Genomic DNA, 14308 nt, shown 5'->3' with positions numbered 1-14308 from the left:
TCTTCCTAACACACAACATGAGGTTAGCATTCTCTTTACATCAAAGTCAATAAGGATAGATATTCCAATCACACTCATAAACATAGATGCAAAAATCTTTAACAAAATACTAGCAAAGTGAATCCAGCAATATGTAAAAAAGGATAATATATCTTACCAAATTGGATTTATTCCAAGAATGTAAAGTTGATTAAATTGTTGTAATCTGACATACTAAAATATTAAAGAGAACATTTGAACATTTCAACACATGAAGAAAAAATGCTTGATAAAATCTAATATCCATTTATATATTTAAAAATACTTTTAGTGCTAAGAAATAGAAGTAATTTACCTATTATGGTAAATTTTATCTATTTTTAAAAGTATAGAATATATAATATTCAGTAATTAAACTTTGAAAACTTTCCCTCTGAGACATGAAATAAATCTATCACCATTTCTTCTCAACCCTTTACTAGAGATGCCAGCCCATGTAGTAAGGCAAAACACAGAAATAAAAAAGATATTGATTGAAAAAGAAAAAATAATACTGTCATTATACACCAATAATATGATTGTGCACATTAAAAAGACAGAAGAATCTACAAGTGAATTATTAAAATTTGTAAAAACATTTCAAGATAGACAGATAGATATACTAAGTACCACTCTGTGATAAGATGGAGTAATTTGTATTGAACTGATACTTTCACAGATAACATGTATTAAATATTTTTTATTGCATTTTAGGTTTTGGGGTACATGTGAAGACATGCAAGATTGTTACCTAGGTACACACATGGCAGTGTGATTTGCTGCCTTCCTCCCTTTCACCTATATCTGGCATTTCTCCCCATGCTATCTCTCCCCACCTCCCCACCCCCCCGTCCTTCCCCCATCTCCCCCCAACAGACCCCAGTGTGTAGTGTTCCCTTCCCTGTGTCCATGTGTTCTCATTGTTCAACAATGAGATTGCTGGATCAAATGGAATTTCTATTTCTAGGTCCTTAAGAAATCGCCACACTGTCTTCCACAATGGTTGAACTAATTTACACTCCCACCAACAGTGTAAAAGTGTTCCTATTTCTCCACATCCTCTCCAGCATCTGTTGTCTCCAGATTTTTTAACAACTGCCATTCAAACTGGCATGAGATGGTATCTCAATGTAGTTTTGATTTGCATTTCTCTAATGACCAGTGATGATGAGCATTTTTTCATATGTTTGTTGGCCTCATGTATGTCTTCTTTTGTAAAGTGTCTGCTCATATCCTTTGCCCACATTTGAATGGGCTTGTTTGTTTTTTTCTTGTAGATCTGTTTTAGTTCTTTGTAAATTCTGGATATCAGCCCTTTGTCAGATGGGTAGACTGCAAAAATTTTTTCCCATTCTGTTGGTTGCCGATTGACTCTAATGACTGTTTCTTTTGCCGTGCAGAAGCTGTGGAGTTTGATTAGGTCCCCTTTGTCTATTTTGGCTTTTGTTGCCAATGCTTTTGGTGTTTTGGTCATGAAGTCCTTGCCTATGCCTATGTCCTAAATGGTTTTGCCTAGATTTTCTTCTAGGGTTTTTATGGTGTTAGGTCTTATGTTTAAGTCTTTAATCCATCTGGAGTTAATTTTAGTGGAAGGCATCAGGAAGGGGTCCAGTTTCTGCTTTCTGCACATGGCTAGCCAGTTTTCCCAACACCATTTATTAAACAGGGAATCCTCTCCCCATTGCTTGTTTTTTTCAGGTTTGTCAAAGATCGGATGGTTGTAGATATGTTGTGTTGCCTCCAAGGCCTCTGTTCTGTTCCATTGGTCTATATCTCTGTTTTGGTACCAGTACCGTGCTCTTTTGATTACTGTAGGCTTGTAGTATAGTGTGAAGTCTGGTAGTGTGTTGCCTCCTGCTTTGTTCTTTTTGCTTAGAATTGACTTGGCCCAGGTCCAGATGGGTTCACAGCCGAATTCTACCAGACATACAAAGAGGAGCTGGTACCATTCCTTCTGAAGCTATTCCAAATAATCCAAAAAGAGGGAATCTTTCCCAAATCATTTTATGAGACAAACATCATCCTGATACCAAAACCTGGCAGAGACTCAACAAGAAAAGAAAACTTCAGGCCAATATCCATGATGAACATAGATGCAAAAATCTTCAATAAAATACTGGCAAGCCAATTGCAACAGCACATAAAAAAGCTTATCCACCATGATCAAGTAGGCTTCATCCCAGGGATGCAAGGCTGGTTCAACATACGCAAGTCTATAAACGTAATTCACCACATATACATAACCAAAGACAAAAACCACATGATTATCTCAACTGATGCAGAGAAGGCCTTTGACAAAATTCAACAGCCTTTTATGCTAAAAACCCTCAATAAACTAGGTATTGACGGAACATATCTCAAAATAATAAAAGCTATTTATGACAAACCAACAGCCAATATCATACTGAATGGGCAAAAACTGGAAGCATTCCCTTTGAAATCTGGCACTAGACAAGGATGCCCACTCTCACCACTCCTATTCAATATAGTACTGGAAGTTCTAGCCAGAGCAACCAGGCAAGAAAAAGAAATAAAGGGTATTCAATTAGGAAAGGAGGAAGTCAAATTGTCTCTATTTGCAGACGACATGATTGTATATCTAGAAGACCCCATCGTCTCAGCCCAAAATCTCCTGAAACTGATAAGCAACTTCAGCAAAGTCTCAGGATACAAAATCAATATGCAAAAATCACAAGCATTCCTATACACCAATAACAGACTTAAAGAGAGCCAAATCAAGAACAAACTGCCATTCACAATTGCTACAAAGAGAATAAAATATCTAGGAATACAACTAACAAAGAACGTATTAAATATTTTTTAAACAACTATTTGGAAGTTTGGAGGTCAACAAAAAGCAGCCAGAAACTGGTGAAGGTATCTGGGCCCAATATGATGAGCTGGCTCAGAAGAACTGAGAGGAATTCGACAAGTACTGATCTCAGCAGATTGAGGAGAGCACCGCAGTGGTCAAAACGCAGTCTGCCAAGGTGTGACTCTCACAGAGCTGAGACATACAGTCCAATCCTTGGAGATTGACCTGGACTACATGAGAAATCTGAAGGCCAGCTTGGAGAACAGCCTGAGGGAGGTGGAGGCCTATTACTCCCTGCAGATGGAGCAGCTTAATGGGATCCTGCTGCACCTGGAGTCAGAGCTGGCACAGACACAGGCAGAGGGACAGCACCAGGCTCAGGAGCACGAGGCCCTGCTGAACGTCAAGGTCAAGCTGGAGGCTGAGATCGCCAACTACTGCCGCCTGCTGAATGATGGCGACGACTTCAATTTTGGTGATGCCCTGGACAGCGGCAGCTTCATGCAAACCATCCAAAAGGCCACCACCCACCAGATAGTGGATGGCAAAGTGGCGTGTGAGACAAATGACACCAAAGGTCTGAGACATTAAGCCAGCAGAAACAGGGTACCTTTGGGGAGCAGGAAGCCATAAAAGTTCAGAAGTCATTGGAAAAAATATATATTTTTTATATATACATATATATGGCAGAGGTGTTATTGCAGATCAATGAGAAACCGACAGGCTTCTCAATAAATGATTTAAAGTAACTACACATACATTTGGAAAAAAAGAAATTGGATGCCTGACTCACACCATACACAAAAACTAATTCAGGATGGATTAAAGAAAGACCTAAGTATAAAAAGCATAGCAATACAGTGTTTCACACAGGATATAAAACCATCAGTCCCAAACTATTCACTGAGGCTCCCCAGGACACTGCATTGAACTCACAGTGGTGCCATAGGACATTTTAAATTTTTGGAGAAAACACAGGGATCACTGTCAGACACTGAATAAATGATTCTTTCTAGACAGTTTCAATATTAAATCAAGCAACAGTCTGACGCTCAATAGCGTCGAATCTTTGGAAAGCTAGACTTTCAGTAGTTTCTATAACAGCAAGCAAACACCCCACAAAATAGGAAATAGGAAATTCGAATGGTAATATCCAGTCATATTCTAAAACTTGAGAAGTTGTACAGTGCCCAAGAGGTAACACATCCCCTTAGTAAGTAAATGTGATCATTTAAGGATGAAAACATTCATTATTATTCTTTCAATCAATTTTATTTTTTCAAATGACTACCAAGTCGTTAGAAGATAAATGATTATTAAGTTGCTTGTAACTGACTGCCTAATAAATGGAAATGTTGGGTATTTCTTTGACCTAGGCATTCCATGAAAAAATAACTGACACACAAGGGCACCATGAACTGAGAAAGTTGAGAAGCTCTGATATCAGAGAATATATATATGTGACCTCAGTGAGAGAAAGAATTTCTTAACAAGAGACATAAAGTACTAATCATAAAGGAACTAAAACATAAATTCAAATTCCTTAAAATCAAGAACTTCTGTTCATTAAATGACACCATAAAGATACTAAAAAGGCAAGTCTCAAAGTGGGAAAAAATATAAATCATGAATAAAACTAACAAAAGACTCTCTCTGAAATACATAAAAATTCCTAAAAATCAGTAAGGTAAAGAAAACTTTACAGAAAATGGGCAAAAGGCTTAGACACATCATAAAATAGGAAATTCACATGGCAAATAAACATGAAAAGTGCTCCTTCTCATCAGGAATCAATAAAATACAAATTCAAACCACAATAAGAAATATAAAGCTGTAAGATTTCTAGAAGAAAACATAAGAAAAAGCCTTCATGATTTGGGGTAAGCAAATAATTTTTAGATAAGGCACAAAAAACTCAAAGCATAAAAAAAATGATAAATTGGACTTCATCAAAATTAATTTTTTTTTTTCTTTGGTAGAGACAGGGTCTCACTTTATTGCCCAGATTGGTCTCAAACTCCTGGCTTCAAGAAATCCTCCTGCCTCAGTTTCCCAAAGTGCTGAGATTATAGACATAAGCCATGATGTCAGGGAAAAACTTCTCTTCAAAGTCACTCTTCAGAAAATACGAGTACAAGCCATGGACTGGAAGAAAGTATCTGTAAAATACATATCTGATAAAGAACTTGTATCCAGCCTATATAAAGAGCTCTTATCAATTCTAAGTAAACAATTCAATTTAAAAATAGGTAAAATATTTAAACAGACACTTTACCAAAGAAGAGATACAAATGGCTAACAAGCAAATGAAAAGATGGTCAACATCATTAGCCATCATTATGCCTGATTTAAATGTAAATTAAAATATAAGCTACCACTGCACACAGGCACACACACACCCAAGAATAGCTAAAAATTTAAAAGACTGAATATATCAAGCATTGGCAAGAATGTGAAGCAGCCAGAACCCTCACAGGCTGCTGGTAAGTAAAATTTAAAATGACTAAAAACAAAAAAACACTTTGGAAAACCATTGGTGATTTCTTATTAAGTTAAAATTATACCAGCCCTATGACCCAGTAATGCCACACCTACTACACATCCATTCAAGAGTAATGAAAACATGTATCAACAAAAAGACTCATTGTATGTGTTAGAAGCTCAGTTCATCATTACCAAAAACTGGAAACACTCCAAAAGCCCATCAACAAGAGAATGAATCAACTGTGATTTGTGTATGCAATGGAATACTACTCTGCAATAAAAAGGGACAAACTGCCAATGCATGCAGCAATAGGAATGAATCTCAAAAGCATTCTGCTGAGTGAAAGAAATCAGACACAGAAGAGTGTGTTCTAGTTGGTTCCACTGGAAAAGGCAAAACTATACTGACAGAAAGCAGGTCAGTGACAGGAGCAGGGGACTGACTGTAAAGGGGCATGAAGGAACTTTCTGGGCTGATGTAAATGTATCTGATTATGGTGGTTACTGTGTGACAGCATGCAGTTGTCAAAACTCATTCAACTGTGCACTTCAAAAGGGGGATTATTTCACCATTTGTTAATTATACCTCAATAATTGTAAAGGTTTAAAATATTTAATTAAGGATTTAATTTTAAAATTTTTAATTAAGGAAAAAAACCACAATGAGCTACCCTTAAATACACACCAAACTGGTGATACATTTTTAAAGTCTGTTGATATCAAAGGCTGGCAAGGATAAACAGTTCAGTAACCATTGCAGTTTGAGTTCCCAGGAAGCAAACTCTGAGACAGTTTGGTGTAGGAGATGTTTATTAGGGATCAACTCCCATGAAAGGAGAGGAGAAGCAGGAAGAGGCAAAGGAACCCAGACAGACCACTCTGGAACCAGTGTTGCCCATCAGAATCATCCCACAGTGGTGCCCAGTGGCCAAGCCTTCCCACCTCTACCCCATATAGCCATGGAATCCAGGCTGTCCCAGTCTCCCTGGAAGGAGAATCTGCACAGCACACCTTTGGGTCTACCATGGAAACACACATACTCAGCTGATGGCGTTGCAATATAACACAAGCATTTTGGACCTCAGTTTGGTAAAGGTGAGGATGCATGTGACCTGTGACTCAGCATTCTGCTCCTAGGTATGCATCCTAGTGAAACGCAAGACCATGTAAACCTAGATAGATATTCATCACAGCACTATCCGAAGGGGCCCCAAACTGGAAGCAGCTCAAAAGTTCATCAGTGCTAGAAGACATATGTAAATTATGGTACATTCATATCGTGGAATAATCAACAAAGTATCACAGGTCAATAAAAGTACATCTGCATAGACATGTAAAATGTACACAACTTTATAAATCAGTGAAAAATGAACTAGCTATACCAGTAAGCAAAAACATGGATAAATCACATTAACATAACATTGAGAAAAACAAAAGGCACAAAAGTGTACATAAGGGATGATGTCACCCATATACAGATTTAAAATGGGCAAACCATATGGTTTGGAAATGAATATATAAATTATAAATCTATGAGGAAAAGCAATGGAAGGATTTGCACAGAAGTCAGGAGAGCAGTTACTCTGGAGGGAGTGGGTATACTGATTCGAGCCATAGCTCCAGATAAAACCATCCATCTGAGCCATCCCTGGGTGTTCATCTTCCGAATATGAATCAAGCCACCTATAGCGGTTTGGGGTATTTTTCTTTGCATTTATTTCCCAATACAAAGAAGGAGCTATGGCACATCTGTAATTGTTAGAGGAACTGGGCACGTTTAGCCTGAAAAAAAGAGAAGAGTTAGGGGTGGCATAATGATTGTCAATGATCTAGAGAAAAGAAAGTACATTTACCATGTGCTTCTGCACAGGGCACAGCTCAGAGCTTGGAGAGAGAATTTTTTGTTGCTGTTTTGTTTTTATGTTTGTAGAGATGGGATCTCACTATGTTGCCCAGGCAGGTCTTAAACTCCTGGCCTCAAGCTATCCTCACCTCAGCCTCCCAAAGTGCCAGGATTACAGGTGTGAGTCGTCTGTTTTTAAAAAAAAAAAAAAAAAAAAAAAAAAAACACCCACCCATTTTTTAAAAAAATGTATCTAATGATCCAAATACTGGAAATGGTCCTCCAAGCTCAGCAGTTCATCCCCCTGCCTGTTTGATCTGAGGCTGAAGTCAGGTTTAGTGGCTTCAACCTCTCTTCCAGTTCTGAGGCCCCAAGGTACAAAAAACTAGCTTGAAAGAGGATGGGCTGCAGTACGTCAGGAAGCTGTTCCACATATAAGAGCAAAGAATGAAGGAGGACATGTTTTTCGTTTTGGATTTTTGGGGTTTTTTGAGACAGAGTCTTGTTCTTTCACCTAAAGTGCAGTGACTCGATCTCGGCTCACTGCAACCTCTGCCTCCTGGGTTCAAGCAATTCTGCCTCAGCTTCCTGAATAGCTGAGACAGGCACATGCCACCATGCCTGGCTAATTTTTGTATTTTTAGTAGAGATGGGGTTTCACCATGTTGCCCAAACTGGTCTCAAACACTGACCTCAGGCGATCCACCCACCTCAGCCTCCTAAAGTGCTGAGATTACAGGCATGTTTATTTTTTTTAATAAATACCAGTTAATGGACCCTTACTGTGTGAGCTCCACCTACCCGGCCATTTCTACCTGGGAAGCTCCTGTTGCTTTTAGGCAGGCAGCATGCAGCTCCCGGCTGAACGTGTTCTGCTACGGCCCTTCAGGCCAGGCCCTCAGGAGGCCCAGCATCTCCCTCAGAACAAGAACGGTCCTGGGGCTGCTGACAGTGGTTCCCAGCCACCCTGAAGTCCACCAGAGAGAGTGCAGGGTCCTGTCTTCCAAACACTGCCCAGGCAGAAGCCCTCCCAGAAAGATGAAGAGCATTGACTGATGCAAGACGGGGGGTGCCAGTGCCACCACTCCCGATGGTCACGAGGACAAGCCGGGGGTTCAGGGGCGTTATCTCCTTTTTGGTTGTTTCATGTGTCAGTGCTTGATTAGGGAATGTCGTCTCAGGAAAGCAGGAGTGGGGGAAAGGGAGGAGCAGGGAAGGAGAGAGAGTCAGGAGAATAGGGGCACCTTGCTCAGAGGAGCACGGCTTTATGAAAACTGATTGCTTGGTGTCAAACGATATCTTCAAAGAGGCCGAGGGAAGCCACTCCATCTTCAAAGAGTCCACGCAGGGGGCAAAAGGAGACCCATTGGCAGCTGTCTTCTATTGGTCAAAGTATGCCCCGCCCCCAGGGTGTTAACCCCAGTGTGCTTCAAGGATGCACATGCCCGAGCACTAAGTGGGAACCGCAATGTTCACTTCAGGCCTAAACAGCAACAGAAAACTCTAGGGTAAGAGGCAAAGGACAAGAGGCGTGGGCAAGAGCAAGGTGTGTGTGGGTCTGTTGTACTCAAGGACCCTGTGAGGAACTAGAAGGAGCCACCGCAGAGGCTCCACAGGCAGCTGTGGCTCCAGCAGCAGCAGCAGCAGCAATGAAACCCAGCTCCAGGCTTCAAAGATGAGCACAGGCATCTTCCAGGGCCCCTGGGGCAGGACACGTGTTCCCTCCCACTGTGATGCAGAGACAGGATGCACTGCAGCTGCAGCCCAAGCCGGGAACCTGGGAGTCCCCCCTGACTTTCTCCTTTCCAGGCTCCACATCCTTTAGCATCTACATTATCTCATTTAAACAATCAAACGCTATTTAAGCCTTCAACCCACACTGCTAACAGTTACCATGACTCAGAAGATTAATCCACCCGCATTTACCAACAAGAGGCTGTTCTGGCAGAAGGGAAGCTCACCTCAGTTTGGACAGGCTGCAGGAGGGGGTACAAGTGATCAGGTTCTTATTCCAGACTAAGACAAGGAACCCCCTGTCTCCCACTGCCAGCCCCCTCTCATATTCTTGTCTGCCATCTCCCTTGCTTATAAAAGATAACCTTCTCCACTGCCCCCCAGGTAATAAGTAACATTAAATTTGCCTCTCCTGTGGATGAGACACAGAACTGGAAGTTTCGAAGACGTATTTAATTTATTCATCTCAACACCGTTTTACTGATAAGCAAAGCAGCAGGGCTCAGAGTATTGAGGTAACCTACACAAGGTCACACAGCTACTTAGTAAAGAGCAAGAAAGAACTCAAAACATATCAGATAACCAACTGAGTTCTCCAACCTTGCACTTTTATGCCACACCTTTCCTCCACAGAGAAATTGACTTGCTACTTCCTCAAGAAAAGGCCCATCTGACCATCCAGTCTAACTTGCTGTCTTGCCTATTAAGAGCCATCAGCCTCCCCAAGTTCCTCCATAAAACCAAGGGCTTTTCTCCATCATACCCCAACACAAATACTTTCACATGCTGAAAAACGTAATTCACTCTGTTTCTCCTTACTCTCTTTTCTGCTTAATTTTTGTGACATCCTCGCTGGTAACAGTATGGGGCTCACTCCGTCCTTATTTATGTATTTGCTGAGGAAGCAGTGAATGGAGCTTAGTGGCTGCAGGTTTTGCAGGTGAAATCCATAAAAACCCAGCAAGTCTGATGACTTGGGGGATAACTATTTTCGAGAGGGCATGATGTTCAGGACTTTTCAGCTCCAAGGAACCAGGTCGGTGGGCAAGCAAAGGACATGGTCGGCTGCACACACTTGGGGCGTCGCCCACCAGGCTCTCTCAGGCTGGGGACAGTAGCCCACCAGGGCCCACTGAGCATGCCCCGTCCCCAGACCCCCTCCCGAAGCACAAGTTCATATTCACCGAGATTGCCACCGCACCCATCAAGTCCTGAATCACATGTGTGACTCACTTGTCAGCCGATTTCTCTGCAGAAGGCTCTTAGCAGTTAATTTCTGGCTAATTTATTATCCTTCAGCTTAGCCCTACAGCGCCATTAGCTAGGAGCCTGCCACGACTGAGTGAAATATTGTCTAATTTATTATCTTATTACTCCTCTGGAACAGGATCAATTAATTACCCATTAAAGTATTTCAACTGAGGAGATTTATTAGGGGCCCTCTGCATTTTAACAGATGATTAGTTATACATGTTTGTTTGCTTGAAGAGCAGAGACTAGCAAATGAATAGAGGCAATGGAGAGAAGGAGAGAGTGAGCAAGAGAGAGAGGGAGATGGTGCGGCAGGGGGCGGCTAATGGATCTCCTCTAACTCCGTGAAAATGGAGCAGTCAATGACAAGAATTATCGACTCATTCACTTGCGGTTTTGAGATAACCATATGTACAGGGGAAGGGGCGGAGGGGGAGAAAAACCCTCACTCAACTGCTTTTTCCATTCAATAAATTCGCTTCAGAATATATTGGATTGGGGTTTGATGGCTATTTCGTGTTTTGCAGAGTGCTGACACTGGTATGATTCAGTAATTATTGTTTCTTTTAAGTTATTGCTGTAATTTTGCTCTCTAAGATCCCAATCAATTTCTGCCTCTCAAGGGCACGCTTGAAAAGCGATATTTGAAAACAGCCCTCTGATAGATTGTGCTGCTAGGCAGTGGCTGAGACAAATAGCCTAATCTGGCACAAATTAGCTTGGCTTCCACAGATAGTTTTATACAGCAATGTAAATTATATTGTCAGGCCGAGTCACTTTCCTGCTTAGAGAGCAGCTAACAAGAAACCATGGAGACATTATTGGTGCTGCCGTGCACTCCCAGGGCCGCTGCAAAGCCATTTGTAAGGAGAGGGGGAGAGGGGAAGAGAGAGAGAGAGACTTTGAGTAACAAAAGCAAGGTAGCCAAGCAGAAGTGAGTTAGAACAAGAAGGCAAGGATCAGGTTCTCCAGCTCTCTTGGTTGGACTGAACTAAGCCCTGGGAAGGGGAGGCTGCTGAGTGTGCAATGGGCCAGTCCATGCCGTAGGGGAGCGCAGGCTCTGTCCGGAGGGCTGCAAGCAGGAGAGGCAGTGCTCTGTGGGGAAGCAGCAGTGGAGAGATGACCTGAACCCAAAACTCCTCCCTGCTTGGAGAGTTGGCCTGCACTGGACTGAGCTGAGGGAGGGATGAGGGGATGTGCTGAACTCAGCAGAAGTAAAGGCTTGCTGAGCAGAGCTGGAGGAAAACCGGCCGAGCAGAAAAGTACCAGCTGGGCTGCACTGCCCATCCTTGGAAGGGCCTGGCAGGGTGGTCCCACCAGCCCCGGCAGGCTCCCAGTGTGGGGGCAAGGTCCTGAAACTCAGGTGGGCACTCAGCAGCGCCTGCATTCTCCGCTGGTGGTTCCTCCTTCCTCTGGCTCTGGAAAGTAGATCTCCCCTTCTCTGTGCTTCTCGACCACCACCCTCTCTCCAAGATCCAAGCTCAGCCTCAGCCCCTGCTCCTGGGCCGACCCTGAGGAACACTGCCTTGGGGCTATGTGACACCCACCTAATCAGATTCCAAGTTCTCAGAGGCCTGTCCTGAGCACCAGTGTGCTGGCAGGCCCAGCCCCCAGGGCAGAAAACACTGCTAACCTAACCAGGTGCCGCAGAACCCACTCTGGGAATCTGCCTAGGCTGATCTGATGACACAAACCAAAGGAAGACTCAGTGTCAGGTGGCAGCAAGGTACCAGAGGTGGGCAGAGAAATGTCCCATCCTCCCATCCACCCATCCCAAGCCCTCACCTGGTGGGCTACAGGGAAGGTGCTTTCCTTACTGCTCTGAGCCCTGGGACCCATGGGATTGCTGGGTTTGGTTTTTTTGGAGATGGTCGTACAGTCCTTCATCCTCTAGTTCTAAGCCTGTCTTGAAGCTGTAATGATGGTCAAAGACCCATCTTTGTCAATGACTGAATATACACTTCTAACTGAATGCGTCACATGCGTTTAAGTAAGGACACTCAACAGAAAGCAGCTTCTGCCCCAAACTTTTTCTGATAATGGCCCAACAACATTTGCTCCTTTCAAGAAAGATTTTGTTTTGAGTTTCATTTAGTCTCACCTGCCCCTTCTAGTTATCATCCAACGTTTCCGGAATACTCTCAGCCACAGCTTTTGCATTCCTGCTGAGTAGTCACTTATTTCTCAATGACTCTAGGAGGGCGCCTGGTATCACTACCTCTGCTTGGCTTATTTGGGAAATGAGAGTCGCAAGCGTAGATGACAAAAATACAACATAAGCAAGAACGATGTCGACTCCTCATCCAATCTGATAAAAATATCCTTGTCAGGCAGAAGGGCACTTTTATTTATTTAACCCTACCATGTGACAGATAACATGCCAGATGCCTTACGTAACTTGTGCTTTCTAAATTAACGAGATGACACTGTAAAAATAAACTCCAAAATATATGACAGCTCTAACACAATAGAAATATATTTGTCTCTTATGCTCATTCTAAAATGACATCTGTAAGGAGAGGGGTAGCTCTGCTTCAGGTAGTAACTGAGGGGTCCAGCAGCCTTGAACCTTGTGGCTCTCCATCTTCAACACGTGGCTTCCAAGTTTGCTGTGCTCTTGCTGTGCACCAGGTCTGAACGGGAAAGAACATGGAGGTTTGTCCAGGAAAGGGCTTTGTGGGTAGGGGCCTGCTCTGTAAGTGGACTGCATCAGCTTCTGCTCACATTGGATTGATGAGATCTAATCATAGACACGCTCCCAGATGCAGCTCCTTGGCACTGGCTGAGCAGATTACAGAAACTATAGAAGCGAAGCAAGACTCTTGGGTGGACAGCTGATCCCCTCTGCCATACAGTCTAAGCTTTATTATCCCCATGTGATAGAGGAGAAAACTGAAGTATACTGTCCAAAGTCACATACCTAGTGAGTGCAAAGCTAGAATTTAAACCAACGCTTATGTTTATTCCATTCCATTCTATCAGATTAAACCCTACAGGAAAACAAAATCGAATCAAGAACATAAACCTCAGAACAAATGTCTTCAGTCGGTTTCCCCAAGACTCAAATTGGAGAATTGGTTTCAGAACACCTACTTCTAGGGGATTTTAAAGTATTGCAGGTGGACCCCTGAGTGAAACTGACCTTGGAACTCAGGAAACAGAGCTGGATTTATCTCCTTTAAGAGCAGTGGCAGAGATGACCGTCCAGTTTTGCAAACGATGAAACTGAGGCTTAGAGAGGTCCAGTGAACTGTGTAAAGTCACACCGCTGAGCGAGCAGGAAGCAGGACTGGAATCTTGTCTTCTCACTCCAAGTCAAGGGCATAAACCTCAGCCTTCTAAATCTCCCATCTCATTGAGACCTTTCCCACCACAGCTAGAAAAGAAATCTTGCATGTTCTTCACATGTACCCCAAAACCTAAAATGCAATTAAAATCAAACAAACAAATAAATAAATAAATAGAAAGCAGAGAACATCATCTTTTCCATGTGGAAAGTCTGCTTAGAGCACCTATTGCCGGAATCTAGAAAGATGGGTGGTTTTGAGACTCCCACTAACTCTTTCCCTAAATGGCCCCAAAATGACAAGATTGAGGACTCCACCAGTGCAGAAGTCAGAAGAGTCTTCATCAATTCATGGGGGAGAAGGGCAAAGTTCGTGGAAGGAAAAGATTATGTGTTATTTTAGCTATATCCTCAAAGCCTAGTAAAGTGTCTGAAAATCTAATGGCTATACAATAAATATCTATTGGATGGATACACATCTGAATGAGTAGATGAAGGCATTCTCCAGATTCCCACTGACAACTAGTAAGTAAGATGACTTTCAAGGAGGGACAGGGAAAAATAAGTCTCTTCTATGTATCTATTGGCTTTTCTCTAACTCATTGCATTATTTTTTGTTTTCTCTAGTGATTATTATATACATTATTAACATTTCACAATCAACTTAGAATTACTACCGTGCCTTTTCATGCGAAATATAAAAAGACTGTGACTGTATATGTCTCTTTCCCATCTCTGCCATGCCTTCTGCTGTTGCTGTCACATGTATCACATTTACTGTTGTAAACTCCATGAGGTAACACTATATTTTATGCTTTAAATGTGTCACACATGTATTTTAAAGAAATTTTTTTTTAAATAGTATTTTATATTTTTA

This window comes from Sapajus apella, unplaced genomic scaffold (assembly GCF_009761245.1).
Source record: "Sapajus apella isolate SASKATOON/1434 unplaced genomic scaffold, GSC_monkey_1.0 scaffold21, whole genome shotgun sequence".
Classification (NCBI taxonomy): Eukaryota; Metazoa; Chordata; class Mammalia; order Primates; family Cebidae; genus Sapajus; species Sapajus apella.
The sequence above is the reverse complement of the archived record's forward strand: the minus strand, read 5'-3'. Positions refer to the sequence as shown.